Source organism: Anolis sagrei, chromosome 3 (genome assembly GCF_037176765.1).
Source record: "Anolis sagrei isolate rAnoSag1 chromosome 3, rAnoSag1.mat, whole genome shotgun sequence".
Taxonomy (NCBI): Eukaryota; Metazoa; Chordata; class Lepidosauria; order Squamata; family Dactyloidae; genus Anolis; species Anolis sagrei.
This window is the reverse complement of record NC_090023.1, coordinates 249,092,918-249,116,106: the sequence shown is the minus strand read 5'-3', so window position 1 is coordinate 249,116,106 and position 23,189 is coordinate 249,092,918. Positions and strand designations below refer to the sequence as shown.

At 39.3% G+C, this 23,189-nt stretch overlaps 1 protein-coding gene across 3 annotated transcripts in view; it reads left to right on the top strand.

Annotated features, from left to right (window-relative positions):
* Positions 1-23,189, top strand: part of SLITRK3 (SLIT and NTRK like family member 3) — a 43,866-nt gene that overhangs the window by 15,839 nt on the left and 4,838 nt on the right. For 2 of the 3 annotated variants that reach the window (XR_009631005.2, XR_009631004.2), the window contains exon 3: positions 4,777-4,863. The exons of the other annotated variant lie outside the window; for it this stretch is intronic. The gene's annotated coding sequence lies outside the window, so the exon portion shown is untranslated. The remainder of the gene's footprint in view (positions 1-4,776; positions 4,864-23,189) is intronic. 3 annotated transcript variants of the gene reach the window in all.

Below are 23,189 nucleotides of genomic sequence, written 5' to 3'. Positions count from 1 at the left end.
TTTGCAGACTCTTTGGAACATTCTACAGTGATATATGAATCCATTTTTTTCAATTAAGATTATTAGTACATGGGAAAATTTTCATATTCATTTCCCATTCTTACCCTAAAGAAAACCTCTTGAAAACAATATTTTGAGGATCATTTTCTGAAAACACTGATAATTAATATTTGACTCAGCATTCTATAAATAAATAAGATGGATGTGGAAAAAGCTAATCAGTGTAATAAAGTGCAGAAGGTACAGTCCACTGGAATGCTGAAGCTGTGATCGTGATCAGGTTTGGAGTCAAGGTTCAACTACTCGACAACCATTTTGCTAACTAGTATTTGTTCAGCTAGAGTTCTGTTAATTGTAAACTCTCTTTTGCTGTGAAAGCAAAACATTCGTTTTTAGGTTGTTTCACCTATTTTCAAGAAATCATGATACTTATTTCACAGAGAAAAACTTCTTAATCACTATGATTATAGATATGTTGTTTACCTAATTTTTATTTTGTTGATTTGAACTACATTTAATTCACTTTTGAATTCATAGTGGCAAATAGTGGCTTATATTAAGAAATTTAAATTTTCACTAGGCTAAACATTTTGATTTTCAAAATGTGTACAGCTCAGAAGAAAATATTTCTGTTTTTGAATCAAAATACTGAAAATGCTTACTCAGATGCAAGTCAAATTATGCTCACAGAGACAAACTGGAAACTAGATGTGGTAGAGTACCTTTCATATTATACACAAGTTTCATAATAGGCATGATTTGCAGCTCCTGAGTAAAATTCTCACCCTGGGAAAGATATCCCTATGAGAACTCAAAAAGTTGGCAGTAACTAAAATAGGCAAAATGAAGCCAAATGAATTAATGCTCTAACCAGAAGTGCTATTTTTATACCAGCCACACCCATTCCTTGGAATGTCTGATATAGCAACAGCAGTACTTCCCAGTCTGTGGTTTATGGACCACCAGTGGTCCGCAAGAACTAAAATATGGTCTGCAGCCTCACCATTACTACACCGTTGCAGCTAGAGTGACTGATCTCGCAAAACCCTCTTGTAGTGCTGAGGCTTACTAAATATGGTTTTCTGTTGGTGAGCAGATGGTGACTACTGGATGGCATATGTTATGTATCGGAAATTAGAGCTGCTATGGTCTATCCAATGCAATTTTCTGAAACAGCACCCCAAATGACCAAACTGAATCTAAAGTTGACTAAAAACTGATTTGTAACCCTTATGATACTAATGTTGGAGAGTGGTCCCTCATTAAGGTGTCCCTGGACAAGTGGTCCCTAGTGAAAAAAAGGTTGAGAATCACTGGGCTACAGGGACAAATTACAATAATATGCTCTTTGTGAAGCTGCCTTGGAAGAATGTTTGAAAACTTCAACTGTTCCAAAGATTTGCAGCCAGATTGCTAACATGTGCTGTTTCCAGGGTTCAGACAACTCCCTTATTGCAACAGCTGTACTGATTGCTTCCAGACAGAATTCAAAATGTTGGCTTTGACTTATATAATCTCAAGTCCAACCTATGTGAAGAACTACATCTTACTATAAGAGTCTAACTGAGCTTTTAAGAGGCACTTGGTTCTATTCCACCATCTTCACAGTTACAACTGGTGGAAATGCAAGAGAAGATACTACCTGTGACCGCTCCCACAGAGGAGGGAACTCATTCTCTATGGAAGCAGATTTGGCTCTTTGTTGTCTATTTCTTGGCAGGTCAACATGCTCCTTTTCCATTAAGCCTTTGGAACTAGTTGTTTTAAAAACAAGAAAATAGATTTCTGTGATACTGTACTGTTACCAATCTTTGTTTTAAAGTAAACCTTTAAATGCTTTTAATTCTGTTATTGTTTTCATAACTGTTATAATTTTAGTGTTGTATGTTCTTAGCTATATGTGTTTTTATGGTGTGTGTGTTTTTTTTCCTTTTTATGAACTGCCTTAACGCCAAGTCTGAAAGAAAGCAGATACATATATATCAGGATGGATGGACTATTATTTTTAGAATTCCTTAAGCAACATAGGGATTCTGGGAGCTAGGGTACAAAAAAGCAACTTTTCAAAGTTCTGCATCTCATATATTTGAATTAATTGAAATCAGGAGAAAATTGCATATCACGGATTATACTACTTCAGAATAAGGCTTTGACATTCAAACTAAGTACTCTCAACTGAAAGCCAACATGTTATGATCCAGGAAAAGGTGCATCACAGTATTTCCAAACATTTACTTTTATGGTCACTGACATGCAACTGATAGATACAGACAATACAGATTTCTACATGAACCCAAAGCTACCCATTTAATTCTAGTTACTGGAACCTGAAATCTAAGTGCTGAATCTAAGTGCTGTGATGTTGACAAATTATCATATGCATACTATTATTGACATCATATAATGTGAATGTATGTATTATTTTAAGTATGTTTCTTTGCTTTTTGGTAGCATATCCATGACCCTGAATTTATCAATTATATATCAGCATGCTTCCCCTGGATACGGTTGTGAATGTTTGGTGTAACTACCAATCAATGTATAACCAAAACAATATTTCCAAGTTTTCTTTTGATTTTCATTAACATTATGCATGTCTCTATAAACATTGATCATGGACCTACCATTTCTGCATAAAGGAAGTCCCCAAGTTACAAACATCCAACTTACAATTGGCTCATAGTTTAGAATGGAAGTGAGACCACAAAGTGTGAGAAACCTACCTCTAGGAAGGGGAATTCACTCCTTAAAGAGCTATCATGGGAAAAAGTCTCTCTACTTAAATTTTATCACCAACCCTTGTTTCCACAACAAGTCAATTTTTTCCAACTCCAGAAAGTGAGGTGAAATCTTCTGAACAAAGGCACAGACAGCAAAACAAATGCCACAGAGTTGTTAACCCCTATGCTATCCAAAGCTAAAATATACATATAGTTGGCTGGAGTTACAATTAAAAATGTCCCAAACCCGAACAAACCTACAGAACTCATCTTATTCATAACTTGGGGATTGCCTGTATATGAGTGCTACAATAATGATTGTGGTTGTGAATATGGATGGGATAAGTAGAAAAATGTGTAAAAGGGGAGGCGCTCTTGAGCTCTATTATCGAAACGTGGAGCTGCATGGTGGCTATAGCAAGCATGAGGTATGAGGATTGGCCAACAGCAGCATTCAGGGTGCTTCTGACTCTTGCCATAAAATTGTATCTGTATCTTATGGCTCATGATCTGTATGTTGTCCTCTCTTTTGCCAATAGCTATCAAAGCAATTTCAGCTGTTGAAATATAGTAATATATTATTCATAAAGTAGGTGGGGAGCATAACTCAAAGTGAGAGAGTTTGTGTAAACATAATTCAGTATATACACGAAGGGTAATCCAGATATCATTTTGTGTTCAGGTATGTGTATGCATTAGGGCTGGGCGGTTTTGTTTCGTTAATTCGTAATTCGTTAATAATTCGTTAATTTTTTAATTACAAAATGATAACGAACCATTCTGGAGCAATTTTTTAAAAAACAAATTTTTAAATAGTTTTGTAAATGCTTCGTATTTCATTACTGTATTCGTTTCGTTATTGTTTTGAGGTCGTTTCGTTATTATTTCCGCATGTCTGGGGCAAGTTTTATGGTTGTTTTTTGTTTAATTAGTGAAAAAAATTATAATATCACACCAACAGTCAACAACAGAGGGAGAGGGAAGCTTCAGAAGTTTTTGGAGGTTTTTTAGCGTATTTCGCGGTCGCGTCCGCCATTAACGAATCGATTCGTTATTGTTTCGGAAATCGATTCGTTAATGTTTTGTAAATTTTTTCACATTTACGAAATTTTGTAAATATCGAACTTTTTAAAAGGAAAATTTTGTAATTATTTTAAATAACGAAACGCAAAAACCCCCAAAAAACGAATCGATTTTAGAAACAAATTTTTCCGTTGTTACCCAGGCCTAGTATGCATAAGTAAACAAGTTTGCAAGTGTGCATGCATATGGTCTAAATCTATTAGTTATTGTTCTTCTCAGCTTAGCTCAACATGCCACTGTATCATGGTCCATAGAATTTTTTATTAGAGGAGACAGGACTGGTTTCAAATCCCTTATCAAACATGAAGTTTACTGAATGAACTATGACCAGGAATTCACTCCTGGATTAACTTGTCTCACAGGATTTTTGTGACAAATGCAAAAAGGCAACTATATTAATTATCCTGAGATAAGAGACTAAAGGCTAGGATAAAGATCTATGACAACATATTATGCAATGTAAATCAATAAATGTTTTGCACCAGTTCATACCCTGACCCAAAATATCTATTATTAGGCTATTTTTTCAAAGTCCCACAACCTGACATATTGAGCTTGTAAAGAGAGATCACTAGGGAAAGTACATGAGCAGAAATAGGTTTATGAAGTCAAACAATCTTTATTCAGATGAGATTTTGTTGTTGAACTGAATTTTACATTGTTGCTTAAAAGGAAGTCTGGATATTCTATAAATTTGACATAGCAGTTAACAGGCTTATGAGATATTTCAGATAAGATTTTGCCTACCACCTATATGGAGATGCCTTTATTAAAAAGCATCATAATGAGTCAAGAAAACAGTTTACTTCCCTTCAATTGCATGCGATGGAGAGCTATTTTATGCCTGAATGGAGGGGGGGAATCACATGTGAATTGATTTTTATATTATTTGTAGGGCTTTTCACTGTGGGAAGTATAGCGATAGCACTTTTTTAAAAAGCACATATGTTCTCAACATCTCTCTACATTACAGACGGGGATTCAGTGGAGCTTGTGTTTGTTGTATAGCCTATAATGTCTGCTGACCTCACAAGGATGGTATGGCAGTCAGCGAAGGCTGGTATGTAAAAACATTTCTCTTTCATTTACAATCCATTTGATTTCCTGTTAGAACATTTGTTTGTATTTGAGTCAAAACCATGGCAAAATATGTTTACAGCTGAAAGCATGAAGATGACAGAAAAACAAAATTGGTGAAGGTTGCTTCTCCCATTTTCACTAGTGGATTCCTTCACTTGGTTGTGCACCTTTCCATTTATGAATGTAGCTTAGGATCCATGACAGAGAATCATGAGTATATGAACTGAAATGTATTCCATCTGGAGCACTATTGAGTCAGTGCAACTTATGCAGTCATCTAATTGCTAAATTGCCATTTCACTGATTTGTCTGTTATAATTGAAAGAAACCATAGAATATACTTGGTGTTTAAAATAAATTTAAAACCTTACACATTCAGAAATTCTTGTTTGAGAGTCAAGTTGTCATACAATTATTTGGATTTTCTTTATATTTCTCCTTCAGCAACATAACTCATACTACTTTTTTACATTTAACTCCAAGTAATTTCATGTAATCAAGGAAGTGATGACCTACATTCTAGCTCTTGAAATTAAAATTGCAAATATGGATAATTTTCTTTTGAAGAGAGAATTATACTATTATAACAGGAAAGATACATGAATTACACCAATATAGCAGATTTATGTTAGAATGATTTCTTTAAAAATGTCTGTTCTAATAATATGGCATCTCTCTGTGTTTTGGGTTACCAGATCAAAAATGTTCATATCATTCTATGTCATGTACAGATTGTATGTTGAAGGGATGCACAACTTTGGTTGGTAGTATGTTGAAGGGATGCACCACTTTTCTGACCTTCATGTCTCTAGGGGCCACAGAAAGTATAAAAATGCTCAAAAATAGGAAAAGAAAGAACAAATTGTGAAAAAAAATGATATTTTAATATAAAACAGTGGCATGAAGAATGCAATATATTGAGAATATAAATTTCCATTCTCAGAAGCTTCTAAAAGTGGGAGTTTAAATTGTGAACATCTGTAAGAAACCCTGGCAGCTGCCACACCTAGATGGGCCATAGAATTGTCACTGATTTGGACTGGATTTTTTTTTTTGCATTTTTCATTGGGCATTGCCCAGAGGAGGAGGGAGTGTAAAGTGTACTCAGATTTGATAACATAATCAGACCACCCTAGTAAATGGTATTCTAAAATATAGAAGACAGTTAGATCTGTAATTCTTCCAAAGGAAGATAATATCAGTCCAATGAGTTGACCTTTACTCACAGCAAGGACTTACTGCAGTGCCAGCTATTTTTGAGTCGAGGGAAGGAAAAGGGCAGTTTTGGAAGCAAAAGGCAGCTGTTTGCTTATTTTGCTCTAATATGTGAGTGAAAATTTTCAAAAGATTTTCACACAGAAAAAGGTAACAGTAGTTTTGGCAAATTTTTCGTTTCTTTGGAATTTGGCATCTTTCTGCAGACACTTTTGGAATGGCTTTATTTCCAGCAATGTTAGGTTTTGTGTAAAAAGAAATGTTTTTGCAAAATACAACATTTTGCACTAGCATCTTTTCCTTTTATGTTATAGCTGCCAATGTTGAAAAAGTACTGGTTTTCTCTTCTTTTTTCTGGTCTTTTTTTTTCTTACAGAAGCAAAGGGCAAAAACTTGCTGGTTTTTGAATGGGGTGTCTGTACATGTCAAGGCATCATTTTTTATAAAGATGCAAATATTCTTTCTATCCCTAAATGGCTAGAATGATTTACAGGAGGTGAGGAGGGCAGCCAAGAACACTTGTTTGTACTTGGATTTTGCTTCAGGTAGGAGAACAACATTGGCCTTGAAATTTTCTCCTTTTGAGCTGGGTTTCATCACCTTCTCACATAGTCTCTGTAGGGTGATAGTTTTTTCTTGAATTTCTAGTTCATACAAAAATTAGGTCTTATAGTCTATGTCTTGTAAGGTATAACCAACATGTTGACTTGCTTATGGAGTACTTCAAGTTTGTGAGAAAGCAGGGAAAGTTAGAAATGATGTGCTGTTTTGTTTTGTATTGTGGAAAGACAAATTGACTCGTAGTGCGGTAGAGCTTAAAGAGCAATGAAAATGGTTGGGGTGGATAGGCAGAGGGTCAGGTCAGGGATCATGCTGAACTCTTTGCAATCAGCTAAAACTAGGGCAGGGTCACATTAGTTCATGAGATAAAAAGGGCATTTTGTCAGATAACCAGTGTACTGTAATGCTTTCCAAATGTCAAAGGCAAGGAGGCTTGATGTAATCTGAACATTGCTTGCATTGGGTGGCAATAATACAGAGAAGTTTAGAATCCATGCTTGTAGGCCACTAAGCCAAAAGTTAATATATGACGAGAGTTCTATGCAGTTGCAAGTGCCCAAGTCAATGTTGATTACATAAATACCCAGATGGTTTCTGTATGAAGAATGGGGTGAGTGGATGCTATTTTATCTTTTATAGCAAAAGATCTTGGGCTCTGTGCATGCATAAATGAGGTATATGTGCATCCATTTCTGGCTTTGACACTTCTTTATGCTGGGATGCAGCTCAAGGTTAAACACTGAAAGATGTATATGTTTGGATCAAAACATTTCCCTATTGTGTATCTCACTGTTTCTAGCTGAGGCTAATCAGGTCAGAAGATTAAAGACCACAACTTTGTCTTTTGAGTATTAAAATGCCTCTGATATGCAGGAATATGTAGTCAATGATTCTTTATATGCCATAGTTAAAAGCCAGGAACAGAACTACAGTAGACTCTCAGAATGGATCTACACTGATGTATACTGTCGTTTCAGAATGCAGATTAATTGCATTGAACTGGATTATATGGCTGTGCAAACTCATATGATTCAGTTCAGTGCACTTAATCTGCATTCTGAAACTGCAGTGTAGGTCCGCGTTCAGCTAACTAGAACCCAAGCAATGGGAACTTTCAAGCAACCGGCCAAAAACAAAAAATCAAAGAAAATATTTTTTTAAAAAAAAACAACCCTTGTTTTTATAATACAGTGAAACACTAAAACTGTTACCTTACATTACGTTCTCTTTTATTTGTCTTAATTTGCATGGATGTGGTATTAGCTAGGCTTATTTTTAAGAGTTAACTCTCAGGTCAGGCATGTAGCCGGGGGGGGGGGGGGGGGGGGGGCTCGGGGGGCTTCAGCCCCCCCCCCCCCGAAATTTTCATGGTGGTTCGCGAAAAGGCCTTATTGGTGCATTATTTAAACTGTTATGTTTATTGATACCATGATCTGATCACCATACTCAATATATCCCATATGCATGGGGGTATTGGGGTAATGATACAAAAGGTTTGCTAGGCTAGACCCTCTTTCACTCAGACTCAGCCCCCCCCCAAAACCCCCCCTGAAAAAAATTCAGCCCCCCCCCCCCCCCGAAACGAAATCATGGCTACGGGCCTGTCTCAGGTTACCAGAAACTACATTTATCCGTTATCTAGCAATCCCCATGGGTGCCGGTTAATTGAGAGTCTACTGTGCTCGTCAATGAAACACAGTTGCTTTTGGGATTGTAAACCTTAAACATAAACTTCAAGCTGGCATATTCAAAGTGTGCATTTATAAATATTGTGTATTAAGTGCAACATACGCCTGCAGAGTAGCAATTTGGTCTTTTCTCTGTGTGCCTTCAAAATGCCACTGCTGACAGCAGCCTTTAAAAACAACATAGGAATTGCACTGCAGAAGAACCAACCAGTTTGGATTTGTCTCCTAGCAAAAAATAACTTTCCTCTTTGAATGGTGCATTTCTAAAAAAGATTTGTGTGAGGTAGAATGTGCCCTAGTTACTCCTGTGCCATAAATATTCCTACCTGTCTCCTGATGGTATGTTGGTGCCCTCAAGGGAATTCAAAATTCATTTTGGAAGTTTCGTAAATATAGAAGAGAGAAAAACTCAGAAGAAAATAATCATGCCTTTCTTGGATGAATCTGTTTCACGTGTTCATATTATCTCCCATTTAATTTCCTAAAGATTTTTAGACTATTTCCCTAAATCCGATTATGGTATTTGTATACAGGACTCTTCTGTTCTTCATACAGAAAGGCAAAAATGGAGAAAGAGAGATAGGTTCATTCAAACATGCAATTATTGTTTTAACTTTTTTAAAAATGTGTATTTTGCAAGAAGCATTTAAATATGATCCTTACCCCCCCCCCCACCCTGAGGGGGGTGGGGACACAAAATAAAAACCAAAGTAGAACATTAGCAACAGTAGTTTAATTTAGGAACATAACTCATGAATGGCTATGTGTGAAATCAACATGGGCCAGAAATAGAATTTCTGAAAACCTTGAGATAAAATATATAAATATTTTATGAAATTAAAATATTTAAATATACATTTAAGTGGGATTCTCCTTACCCCAAAGAAATCATATCAGTGGCAAACCAGCATAAAAACTCATGAATGATCACATGTTAATTCAGTATGTATCAGAAATAAAAATAACATGGCCATATGTACATTTATAAAGTACTATCAGTGCACACATGCATGCTGCTAAATTAGCAGAACTAAAATAGACAATTGTTAAAGGCAATGCATGGCAAAGTCTTGTATCCACAAGACTCAGAAATGTGTGTTCTTTTAGAAATCAAAATCTTAATATTTTGTTCTGAATCAGGTTGTATCATTACTGTGGCTGCAGATTGTATTATGCTTGCAGAAATGAACTCCTAGGGCTAGTGCAATGGAGAAATCCAGCACAGCTTTCCCCTGTGCAGCCAGTTTTTTATATTGCAAATCAAACATTTCAAAGGATTGTTTAAATCTTTTGTCTTTTGTTATATTCTTTTCTTCTTTGTGTTTTATTCTTACTCCTTTTTTTCTCCAGAACATAGGGACAAGAAGACAAATTCTATATACATGCTGTTCTGTCCCATTGGACAAATTGCACAGCCTGGGTTCATTCTCTGTTGGCCCAACACTTGAGCAGTGGTAAATTCCTGTGTGTGAGTGCAACTCTGTTTTTTCCTCTTTCAGCATTACATTACATTTAAGCCTTTGGTTTCACTTTAGATCCAAGGGCAAGTGAACACAAGGGACTATAGGTCAGTGAATAGAGTACAACCCTATTTTTTTCCTGAAGGGCTTTTGCTATCAGAAGAGACAAATGATCTAATCTAGAATAAGGCAATTTCCAGTGTTCATAAAACTAGAACACAAAATGCAGTCATAATTTGAAGGTGATGAGAATTTTGGAAGCATTCTTATTTTGAAATTAGACTGTTTTCTGCTTGATTTAAACAGCAGCCGACATGGGTCTTAAATTTCTACTTTGTACGGCTGGTGGCAAAAATATTTCAGAAGAGTACATTAACACAGAGAGGGAGAATTCCGTGATCATTTTGCTCATGCAGTAAATGAAAAGAGCCTTGAGATCATTTAAAGCAAAGGTATGTCAAAGAGATTTCAAACCCAATCGCTATGGATCCAGTGAAGTGTACCGGGTAGTTCAGAGGATCTAAGAAGCAGCAACAGTTCAAAGGAAAAATGCTGAGGACTTGTATCATTTGTAAGTGATTCCCTAGGCTGCATAACTTGAGATGATTCCTGATCGCTAAATTTTCATACGCTTTGTCAGATTAAAAGTAGGTCATCGCAACATGGACTCCTGATTCAGACTCTTGCTTCCTTGAATTAAGAAATGTTAGGTTCTGTAGTGGAGCCACCAGGGTGAACTGGGTTTCTCTGATTTGTGAGGTAGGGTGGCAGGCAGGAAACAAGCAGGATTTCTATTTCCTTCATAATATGAACTGACAAATGCCAACCTAACATCACTTGGGCATTCTGCCATTAGTAAGGAGTGATGGGTGGCACAGCAGGAGATAGACTGAAGGGGGTGGAATCATTCTCCCCTTCAGTATTTTGTACATTTCAGTGTGGGAAACAAGCAAAATTTAAATTTGAATGATTCCTACCATGACGATTATTTATTCCCCTTCTCTTAAAAATGTTATATCAAACCTTTCATACTTGAGTTCACCATAAGACTTTTTTCTGTCAAAAAGGATCAGCCTTACGATGAGGCAACATAAGGTGACTGCCTCAGAGAACATAATTCAGATATTAAGAAGGAAATCATTATCCTTTATATAATTGTATTGCTTTTTCCTGCTAGAATTGAGACATGACTGAGGAACGTTCTTCCTTGATAGGCCTTGGGTCCTTCCCATCTCAAACAGGGTGACTGTATTGCTCCATTTGCAACACAGCTCCAGCGAGTAAAATTCTGCAGTCAATAACTTTCATATTTCCTGGTCCTTTATAAAAGCAATTAGAACCACTTATGCAAGTCTTTTAAGTTCTAAAAGGCTTTAGGCTTGGATTAACTGAAGGATCAGTAGATCCCACATGAACCTGCCTGTATACTTAATCAGAGACTGAAGTTAAGCCAATGCTAGTGGAGAAAATAGCATTTTCACTGAGGGCAACCAGCCAGCATAATACTGTTCTTAGGAAAGTCTTACTCTGGTTGATGTCCTTTGGCTCCAAGCCCTTTTGATCATCTTCTAACTTTTGCTATTGTGAAATGCATCACCCTTTGCTTTTAAAACATTTATTAGTGTGCATTATATTTGCTATGCTTCTAAGTGTTGAATTTGCTATATAGCTTTTGTTCACAAAAAAGAAGAAGTTGGCAATATAGCTTTTTGTTGACTACAACTCTGATTGTTCTGCTAGGGCCAGGAATGTCCTGATCTGTATAGCAGTGGTTTCAAAGAAAGAATCTGACTCCTTAAAAACTGTCCTGTATAAAAATGGTCCTTAGTCAGACTTGGAAATTTTGTCTGAGAAACATAGATGTTAGACTTGCCAGAAACTTTTTTTCTATCCCCAGGGATGTAGCTATGGGAGAAAAGCCATTGCCAATAAGGGTTCTACTTCATAATGAATTTTCCCCTCAGGCCCCAAGTTTCCAACATTACAGATGGTGAGATATTGAAAATCATCCAAACTTAAAATTCTTAATATTTATTTTATCTGCATGCCCAAACTAAATGTGCAATTAGTTTTGTGACACTGAAATGCTATGGACTGTAGGAATATTTCACTGATTGGGCAGAATTCCTATGGGGCAATGCCCTTTTTTAGCTCCCCTATAGCTGCATCACAGTCTAAATCTCCAGTTGATTCATTACTAATCTTTTTTTAATGGTTTGTTTGAGATAATCTTGAACAAAGGTCACCATGTGGCTTTGTTTGAAATGTCTTCATTTTTTCCACCTTGGAAATGTACATTTCTGTCGTAACTCTTCTTTATTGTGTCTTTATAAATTTCAATCATAGAATTAAAAGAAACTATAAGAACCTCCCAATCCAACTCCCTGCTATGCAGGCATTCATAATCAAAACAGCAGATGGCCATTCAGCCACTATTTAAAAACTGCCAGAGAAGGAGACTCCACCACAATCTGAGGTAGCATAGTTCACTGTTGAACAGATCTTAACTTCACAAAGTTCTTCCTAATGTTTAAGTGGAATCTCTTTTCCTACAATTTGAATCAATTGCCCCTTGTCCTACAACCTTATCACATGAGCCAGGAGGAGAGTCTTGCTTTGCCTGGCTTCACTGAAGAAAAAGAGGGGAAGGGAGGTGAATCCTTTGCTCCTTGTGCCTCTTCCTTGCAGCAACTCTTTCCCCATCACCCAAGCTGCAAAGAACCAGCAGAACATGGGCAGTCTTCCATGTTGGGAGGGAAGTGTTGTATGGTACTTCCACTCCAATTGTGGATGAGGCCTCCGCCAGAAGTCCAGTGACATTGCGGGATGGACAATGTGCCCATCTATTGCTGAATTGACGGGGAAGCATTCTAGGATACTTCCCAAACCCCATCTGATGAGGTTCCTAGTTTCTGGAACAAGAGAAAACAAACATGCTTCATCTTCAATATATTTTGTGTGTGTGTGTGTTTCATGAGCAACTTGAGAAACTGCAAGTCACTTCTGGTGTGAGAGAATTGGATGTCTGCAAGGAAGTTGCCCAGGGGACGCCTGGATGTTTTGTGATGTTTTACTATCATTGTGGGAGGCTTCTCTCATGCCCCCGCATGGGGAGTCAGTGCTGACAGAGGGAGCTCATCCATGCTGTCCCTGGATTTGAACCTGTGACCTGTCAGTCTTCAGTCCTGCCAGCACAAGAGTTTAACCCATTGCACCACCAGGGGTCCCTATCTGCAATATAACATACATTGAAATATTTAAATATTGACTATTAAGTTTCCTTTTCATATTTTCTTTTCCATGAAAAACATAACCAATTCTCTAAGCTGCTCCTCATATGTCATGGTTTTCAGCTCTTTTACAGTGCCGGTTGCCTTCCTCTGGACACTTCCAGCTTGTCAATATCCTTCTTGAATTGTGATGCCCAGAACATCTCTTGTACATGTCTCTTCCAAATCTTACCTCAGCTTAAGGTTCTTTAGACAGGCATTCTGATTACTATACACACCCCTTATATTTCCTTCTTGGAACAATTTGGAATTGTGCCTTCATTTTGTCACTTTTAATGAACTCCTACTCATCATGACCTCTATTAGAATTTTTAGATATGGGATCACACCCAGTGTTTCCCAAAATTAACTGAAATCAATTTTCTTAAAGTCTAAAATGCGTGTTTGACTATGCCTGGCTCCTCCTTTCCACAATATAGTATGACCATTTCCACCTAAGAATTCTGCCACTTCCACCCCATTAGCCAGATCATCACTGTTGGTTAAGATGAGATCTAAAATGGCCAATCCCCTTGTTGTATCTTCTATCTTCTAGGCAAGGGAAGTGAGGAATTTTTTTGGATATTTTTAGCAGAGTTTGCTGATATTTTAGTAGAGTGACTTCCAACAAATTGTCAGGCTAATTGAAATTACCTATTACTACCATATCTCTCCTTTCTGAATATTTGGTCATCTGTTCTAGGAAAGTATCAGCCAAGTCTTTAGTCTCACTTTGTGATCTACAGTGAACCTCCACAATGGTATTACTGTTTTCTCTCTTTAAGTTTTACACAAAAGCTCTCAATGTGACTTTCAGGATTTGAGTCATGGATCTCTTCACACATGTAAATATATTTGGCATGCTATATTACATCTCTTACTTTCCTGTTGGGTCAGGTTTATGCCTCCTATAAGTACATTCTTTATTATGAAACAAACCCCACCAGGTTTCAGAAATTCCTGTTATATCATATTTGTTTGCTGCGTTCAGAGTTCATCTTGTGTTTTTCCCATGCTCTGTGCATTTGAGTAGTGTCACCTAATACCATGGGTTATTTCTCTTAGCTGTTTATTTAAGATTTGATTTTTTTTCTCCCACTGTTGTATGCTTATACTATTTGTCTAGTTTTTGATAACATTCATCTCCAGCACCTGATGAACTCCTGCCCTTAAGAATACTGCTTCCTTTCTCCACATAATTCAGTTTAAAGTCCTCCTGATCAGGTTTCTGAGCCTCTTAGCAAAAACATCCCTGTCAATTGATGTAAGATGCAACTCATCACTTGCCAGAAGCTCATCTTCATGAAACCACAGATCATGGTCTAAGAAACCACATCATTCCTGGCAGTACTATCTGGGAAGTCAATTGTTCACCTATACTATTCTTCTGTCCCTCCCTGTGAAGTATCCTTTAAATGAAAGGAGAGATAAAATAACAGTCCTTCAGCTTCCCACCCAGAACCCCATAATCCCTTGTGATATCCTGAAGGCTATGCCTTGCAGTATCATTGGTTCTCAATTACACAAAGACAACCATTAAGCTACATCACCCTGTGAAAAAGGATAAGGCTTGAATGAACAAAAAAGGAGCTAACACATCATCTGCCAACAGTTGATTTTCATGCTTGCAAACTGCTGCCTTCCACACTTTTTCCTCTTCTTCTTCTTGCATAAATGTGATATTCGGCAGACATATCCAAGGAAAACAAAGGTCACTTCCTTACAAATGTCAGACATTTTTATGCAGAGAATGTGCTGAAAGTAGATAGCATATATAGTGCCAAGGTAAGCTTTTGTAGGAAATTTCATTTCTATTTTTGTAGCTACCATTTTAAAAGAACTCTCAACATACTGCTTTTATGTGTTATTCTCAATATCTCATACTTAAAGAGAGCTATTGATGAGTTATTTGTTATGTATATTAAATTAAGTAAAGGTAAAGGTTTTCCCCTGACATTAATTCCAGTTGTGTCCAACTCTGGGGGGTTGGTGCTCATCTCCATTGCTAAGCCAAAGAGCCAGCATTGTCCATAGACACCTCCAAGGTCATGTGGCCAGCATAACTGCATGGAGTGCCGTTACCTTCCCACTGGAGTGGTACCTATTGATCTACTCATATTTGCTTGTTTTCGAACTGCTAGGTTTGCAAAAGCTGGGGCTAAAAGCGGGAGCTCATGCCGCTCCCTGGATTCGAACCTGTGACCCTTCGGTAAGCAATTTCAGCAGCTCAGTGGTTTAACCCACTGTGCCACCAGGGGCTCTATATTAAAATAGAATGGATAAATAATCATTGAAGTAAGGGAAAAAAGATAATCTTTTATTATTATTTAATTTTTATAATATATATTTGTATACTCCGCTTAATCTCTCCAAAGGGGACTCAAAGTGGCTTGACATAAAAACATTAACATACAATTTAAAATATGTAAATAATAAAATAGAATTAAACACAGGAAGCATTAAACATTCAAAGTTAAATCATAAAAATCAGTTAAAAACCACAGCACCCCCTGACTAGATCTTAGACACCTTCATTTTTAAAAGCCTGCCTGAAAAAAAAGGGTTTTAGCCTGCCACCAGAATGACAGCAGGGAGAGGGGCATTTTGGATTCCCTGGGCAGGCAGTTTCAGAGTCAAAGGGCAGCCACTGAGAAGGCCCTTTCTCTTGTTCCCACCAACCGAGCTTGAGATGGATGTGGGACTGAGAGAAGGGTCCCTCCTGAAGATCTCAAGGCCCAGGCAGTTTTGTACAAGGGGATGCGGTCTGCCAAATAAGCTGGACCCGAACTGTCTAGGGCATTAAATATCATCACCAGCATTTTGTATTGTGCCCAGTAATAGACTGGTAGCCAGTAGAGCTACTTCAACAAGGGATTGTCCACTACCTGCAGCCAACCCCAGTTAGCAACCTGGCTGTTCCTCTTTGGACCAGCTGAATTTTCCAAGCATTCTTCAGAGGCATTCCCACGTAGCGTTTGTTACAATAAACCAGATGGGATGTAATGAAGGCATGTACCACCATGGCCAGATCTGGTTCCTCAAGGAACTGACACACTTGGTGCACAAGTTTTATTTGTGCAAAAGCCCTCCTGACCACTTCATATACCTTAGGCTCCATGTACAGCACTGAGTCCATGAGGACCCTCAAACTGAGAACCTGCATCACCATCCAGCACAGGCTGGATCCTGATTCCCTGGTCTGCCTTCCGACTGACCAGAAATACCTGTCTTGCTTGGATCAGGTTTCAAATTGTTCACCCTCATCCAGTCCATTATGGATGACAGACACTGGTTTAGGGTCAGGACCACCTTGGCATTAGGTGGAAGGGAGTAGTAAAGTTGGGTCATCTGCATATAGTTTTGCCCCATACTGCAAAACTCTGGGTGACCTCCCCCAGCAGTTTCATGTATATGTTAAACAGCATGGGGGACAACATGGAACCCTAAGTAACCTCAGAGGTCAATAGTCAGGGGTTCAAACAGGAGTCCCCCAACACCAGGAAGAACCAGAGCCACTGTAAGACAGTGTCTCCCAGTCCCATCCCAGCAAGATGACCCAGAAGAATACCATGGTTGATGGTATCGAAAGCCACTGAGAGATCCAGGAGAACCAACATGGACACACTCTCCCTGTCTAGTTCTCTGCAGAGGTCATCCACCAAGGTGACCAAAGGTGTCTCTGTTCCATAGCCAGGCCTGAAACCTGATTGAAATGGATCTACACAATCTGTTTCATCCAGAAATCCCTAGAGTTGGGAGGTCACCATATACTTTAAGACCTTGCTCAGAAAGGGAAGGTTGGATTCTGGCCATTACTTGTCCATATTAGAGGGGTTCAGGGATGGCTTTTTAAATATAGATCTCACAACTGCCTCCTTTAGGCAAGTTGGAATTTTGTCTTGTTCTAAAGAGGCATTGGCACCACCTTTACCCACTCTACCAGTCCCCCTCTGGCCTGTTTGATCAGCATGGAAGGGCAAGGATCTAGAATATATGTGGTAACTGTCACTTCTCCAAGGATCCTGTCCACATATTCAGGTTACGCAAATTGAAAGGCATCGACAATACATTGAAAGGTATCCATCAACACTGGGCAAGCAGAAGTCAAAGTTACATCATTTGGTACTGTATCAATAACAGCATCCAAGTTAAAATGGATCTGAGCAACTTTATATGCAAAATGCCATGTAAATTCTTCACAGCAAGCTGCCAAATGGTCAGGTATGTCTCCTTGACAACCACTATGTAGTAGCCCACTGACCATTCAAACAGCTCAGATGGGCAGTTCTGTGCAGATGCAATGGTAGCAGCAATTTCTCTGCTGCCTCCATTGCTGTGGAGCAGGCTTTAAAATATGCTTAGTCAGATTCACTTCAAGTTCTTCTCCAATGTTACTCTAGTCTACATCTCACTTGCTTCATCACTGCCAACTCCTTGGAAAACCAAAGGGCTCTGTGTCCACCACCCTGGCCATTTTCTCATTCAAGTGGTCAGCCAGAGCTTTGACCGAATCACCTGCCAAGGAGACAGGAATATCCCCAACAGCCGTCAGAAATCCATCCGGATCCACAAGTCTCCTAGGGCGGAACATCTTATACATTTCTCCACCCCTGCAGAGATGTGGAGTCCCAGAAAGTCTCAATCTGACCAGGTAGTGATCAGTTCATGACAACAGAACTGTGACTAGTTCCTCCACATCACCACACCATCATCCCATCCTGCAGAGAAAACAAGGTCCCAAGTGTGTCCAGCAGCATGGGTAGGGCAAGACACCATTTGGGACAGACCCATGGTTGTCATAGGTGCCATGAAGCCCTGAGCTACTCCTGACAGGGCAGTCTCAGCATGGATGTTGAAGTCTCCCAACACTATTAGCTGCTGACACTCCAATGCCAACTCTGAGACCACCCCGTCTAGCTCAGAAAGGATGACTTGAGCAGTGGGATTGGTCTCTGACACCCATATTTAGGTAAATACACTTCAGCGCTGTTGGTAGTGGGATGGTGAACCTTTTAAAGAATACATATAGTGATATTTGTTTTAAGTGAAGTATAAATGTCCAATAAGTTTATGAAAACATAATAAATTGTACACATAAAATTAAACCATGAAGGAATTATCAGGTAAGCATCATACTATCCATGTTGCTTTTTCCAGTACCTTCTACTGCACAATATATTTCATCTTTAAATGGAGACTCCATTCAGTTCATAATCAAATGTTATTGATAAGCTTATTAATTGTTGAGTAGACCTGTAAAGTAGGTCTGGGGAATGTGTGGTTCTCTAGACGTTGGACTGCAATTGTTATCAGCTCTGAGTGGCATATTCAGCGATTGGTAAAGAATTTGGCTTGCAATCTAATAATATCTAATACTGATACATGATGTGACTTGTAATCCAAGGGCCAGAAGTTCCTCATTTATGCATGATGCTAACCTTAAATATATCCAAGAGGAGATTTTAGAACTCTAGTTCCTTCCCACGCCACACACCTACCCACACGCAAATGTCTTTTTAAAAAATGAACTGCTAAAGAGGACATCACAAGTGAGATGTGGAAATTGTAGCTGTACTTGGCTATATATGAACAAACTATGAAATCGCTGAAACATATCATTCACTGTGTGCCCTATTTTTTAAAGTGGAAACAAATTCTACAGCACTACATATTCTCAGAAATATGCAGTCACATTTCCATTTTATAGACAAGAAACTGAATACTTAGATAATTCTTGATCCAGGGAGCAAATTTATCATTCCTGATTGAGTGTTTAAGGAGTCATTCAATACTGTGACTGCCATCCCCTGTGGGAGGAGATAGAGATGTTTACCCACAAAGAGTCATTTGTACTATAGAAACCTTCATTTGACCAGCATTAGGAAATTCCACTATAGCTACAACTCTAGTGGTTCCTAGGGCAGGATGGAGACACTCAGAGAGTTTCCAGGGAGGCCCTTGGGTGTACCAGATGCCCCCCCCCCCCCGCCTCCATCCTTCACACATGCCCCTAGAATGAAAGAACAGTCTAAACCAGCCCTGAAGCTGCTATGGTTATTTTCTTTGTCATTAAAGATCTATTAGAATCAAATAATTGTAATCAAATTGGTAGAGCAGGGCTTCGGAAGTCACATTCCCTATTATAATCATACCATAGTTCTAAAAAGGGCTTTATGCGGCCTTTATACCTGAACATAATGAAAAACTGTTATGGCAACGTGGAGTGAAGGAAGTAGATTCCTTCACTCCACGTTGAAGGAAGGAGGGAGGAGGGAGCAAGCTTGTTTTCTGCTTCCTTGGAGACTAGGACGCGGAACAATGGCTTCAAACTACAAGAGAGGAGATTCCATCTGAACATTAGGAAGAACTTCCTGACTGTGAGAGCCGTTCAGCAGTGGAACTCTCTGCCCCGGAGTGTGGTGGAGGCTCCTTCTTTGGAAGCTTTTAAGCAGAGGCTGGATGGCCATCTGTCAGGGGTGATTTGAATGCAATATTCCTGCTTCTTGGCAGGGGGTTGGACTGGATGGCCCATGAGGTCTCTTCCAACTCTTTGATTCTATGATTCTATGATTCTAGATGGGCACCCACAATCCTTATCAATGTTAATTATGATAATTTCACAATTAATTTCATCTCCTTATAGCAGAAAGACATCATCTTTAGATGGTAAAGATTACTTCCCTTAAATGTGGCAAACTAGCCTGAAGGTGACTAAGGGTCTTTCTACTTATTCTTCTGAGATCCTAAATAATTCCTTCCCAAAGCTCTTCCATGTGATGATTTCTTAATTGAAGCCACTCGGTGAATCCACAACTAAGCAGAATTGCAAGACTAGGTTCTGGTGTCCACATTCATCATATCATATATAGTTCCCTTGTGTTGTGGATGTGTTCTATTTTATTAAATCTCTGTGATCCAATCTAATCCTATTCCATCTTTACTTTTGGGGGAAGTTTGTTCTTGTGTGCAGAGCAGTAAATTCCAGCTTCATTTACACCTTACACTATTGTGAAAATTCAAAGTGGGGGAGTAAGAAAATACTTGCATACCTATGCAAATTTAAGCCTTTTCTAAGAAAAGTTTCCTTGCTCAGAGAGTGTTAAAGCTTGCCAAAAGATAGAATTTTCTTTTTTCATGTCAGGAGTGACTTGAGAAACTGCAAATTGCTTCTAGAGCTCCCGGTGGCACAATGGATTAAACCCTTGTGCCAGCAGGACTCCTGACCAAAAGGTTGGCAGTTTGAATCTGGGGGGCAAGGTGAGCTATTAGCTCTAGTTTCTCCTGCAGGAACATGAGAGAACCCTCCCACAGGATGGTAAAACATCCGGGTGACCCTTGGGCAACATCCTTGCAGATGGCCAATACTCTCACACCGGAAGCAAAAAGGTAGAGTGAAACTTCATGACAAAGAGATAGAGTTCTTCATGGAAGGAATGTATGAGGCTGAAAGAACATAAGTACTTTTTTTCACATACCATCACTAAGAGCACTCACTAAACATTCCAATTGTAATAGATTTGGTCTTTGCTGATAACATTTAAAAGCTTCTTCCCAGCCATTTCCAGCATTTCACTTGACAGCCACAATTCTTTCATTGGTTCCTCCCACTAGCCTGCATTATTCAGGGACATAGAAGGGAGGAACCTTATGTAGGTAGTGAGCTCATCTTGTAATTAATCCTAAAAATAATCCAAAACATTGTGTGAAAATACCAATGGAAGCATTGTTCTTATTCCATTTGGATTATTCCCTCAGCAACCATCTGTTGATTACACTTAAACCTGTTGGCACTCATCAAATCATACCCCCTCTCATTCCTTGATTTTATTCTTTATGCCCACTGCCAACAACACAAGTTGAGAAAGAGACAAAATATGCTGTAACACAGCCAGGAACAATAGAACAATAGCCCATGCCACTCTGTGATAGTAGAAGGCTATAACTGCATGTTGACGCAAAGAGCTCTTTTTAAAGATCTCAAAGCACTAGCTCCATGCTGACGTGCATTCAGGAAAAATGAACTAACGTACTACATACCCTGCAGTGTTGTAAGCTAACTTCTTATCTTTCAGATTTTTAAAACTACTATTGTAATTTCCAAAACTGAAGTATCTCTTTTCACTGTGAGAAAAATTCACTAGTGTTGAAATTCTGATTATAACACGCCCCCCCCCCCCCCCAAGCTGAAGCAATAGTGTATCCTTTTTTTTCTTTTTTATTCACTGTTTGCTAATGTATATCCTCCATCTGTGCTGGGTTGTGAGAAAGAACACCAAAGTCAAAAAACATTGTACATGGAGCAAGAGTAGGCAATGCCAGCAGTTCCAGGAGCCAATTTTCTGCCTGTGAGAGTGCCAAAATGCATTAAAAAATAAAGCCAAACCAAATCTGAAGTGGTCTGAAATCTACTCTGAAAAATTAAAGTGGATGCATAGAAAGCTACCATTCCTGGAGGTTTTTAGAAGATTGTAATCAAATGGATAGAGCAGTGACCCCGAAAATTGTAATCAAATGGGTAGAGCAGTGACCCCAATGATTCAGGGAGTTTAAAGAAAACATATATAACAACAAAAACAAGTCATAGACAAGCCCTTTCCTACCCTTCGCTTATTCTCATGAAGGTGTAGACTTGTAGAAAGTATTTGTGGAAATAGCACAGTGGTTCCCAACCTTTGGTACTCGAGTTGTTTTGGACATCAACTCCCAAAAATCCCAGCCAGCTTACCAGCTGTTAGGAATTGTGGGACTGAAGTCCAAAACACCCGAAGGACGACAGGTTGAGGACCACTGGATTAACATGATATGCTATTTTAAATGTTGACTTGTTATGTATTTCAACAGATATTAATTTGTCAAATGCTTCTGGGATAGGACATAGTATAGTATGAATCCCAAATAATGTATGACCGACTGCCATTATTATCAGATGATATGGATTCACTGCAAGAAATTCCTACTGTAATTTAGTATGTCAAATTTGGAGCTCAAAATATCAGTGCTCATTTTTCAGGATTTGCTTTGAGATCCATTTATTTTCCAGTTCCCATAGATAAAGATCTCCAAACCAAAAACACATATCCATTAGTATTTGTCAGATAAAAGGCATGGCCTGATTTACCGGGCCAGAAACTTTGAAGCGTGGGGCATCCTCCACCACCATTTTGGCCACAGGGGGCTTCTGGGCGGTAGGAAAGTTTCCCACCACTTGGCCAGCCAGCCAATGGCCAGCTGGCCCAGACCCACTGCTGGAAAGGCCGGCACCGGCCTCTACTTCTTCTCGGGCAGCCTATTTAAGGCTGCCTTAGACTCCCCGGCAGGCACTATGCCTGCTTTGGCTGATTGCAATCAGCTGATTTAGAGGCAGCAGGAGCTTGGAGGAGCAGCAGCGTCTTTGGCGGCAGCCGTGGTGGCGATGCCTTTAGCAGCAACCTCAGTGGTGGCAACAACTTGGGGGTTTGCTCCCGGGCCTGTGCCCTTGATTCCTTTGGTCTTGTCCTCTTTCTCCCCTCTCCCCACCAGGCCTCCTTGGGCAGCTTCCAGGTAGCTTCCTGTTGCTTTCACCTCTTCGTCTGGGGGAGATTGTTTCCTATTCTAAGAAGGACACCTCAGGTAGGCCCCTGCAGCTCTGCAATGTATCCATTCAGGCCAACTCTCTGGCCCTCAGGGTCTGCAAGTCCAAAACAGACCAAAGGGGAAAGGGGGTTTCACTTTCCATCCAGAGCTTGGAGTCAGGGCATCTGTGCCCGGTCTGGATCCTTTCCAAGTTCCTTAGCATTTGGGGCCCAACCCCAGGCCTACTGTTCATGCACCGAGATGGAAGGCCCCTCACCCGGTACCAGTTTATGGCCATTTTCCACAGATCCCTTCAGGATTTGGCCTTCCCAAAGGCTGAATTTGGAGGGCACTCATTCAAGATTGGAGCAGCTACCACAGCTGCTGCGGGTGGTGTCCCCGTGGACATAATCAAGGCCATGGGGCACTGGATATCCTCGGCATATGCCTCTTATATCAGGCCAGGACTTCTCCTAGAGGGAATCTAGACTGCCGGTTGTTCTTCTTTTTACACCCACATGGCAACTATGGGCAAGAAGGAAAGGAGGACCGGGAGTGGAA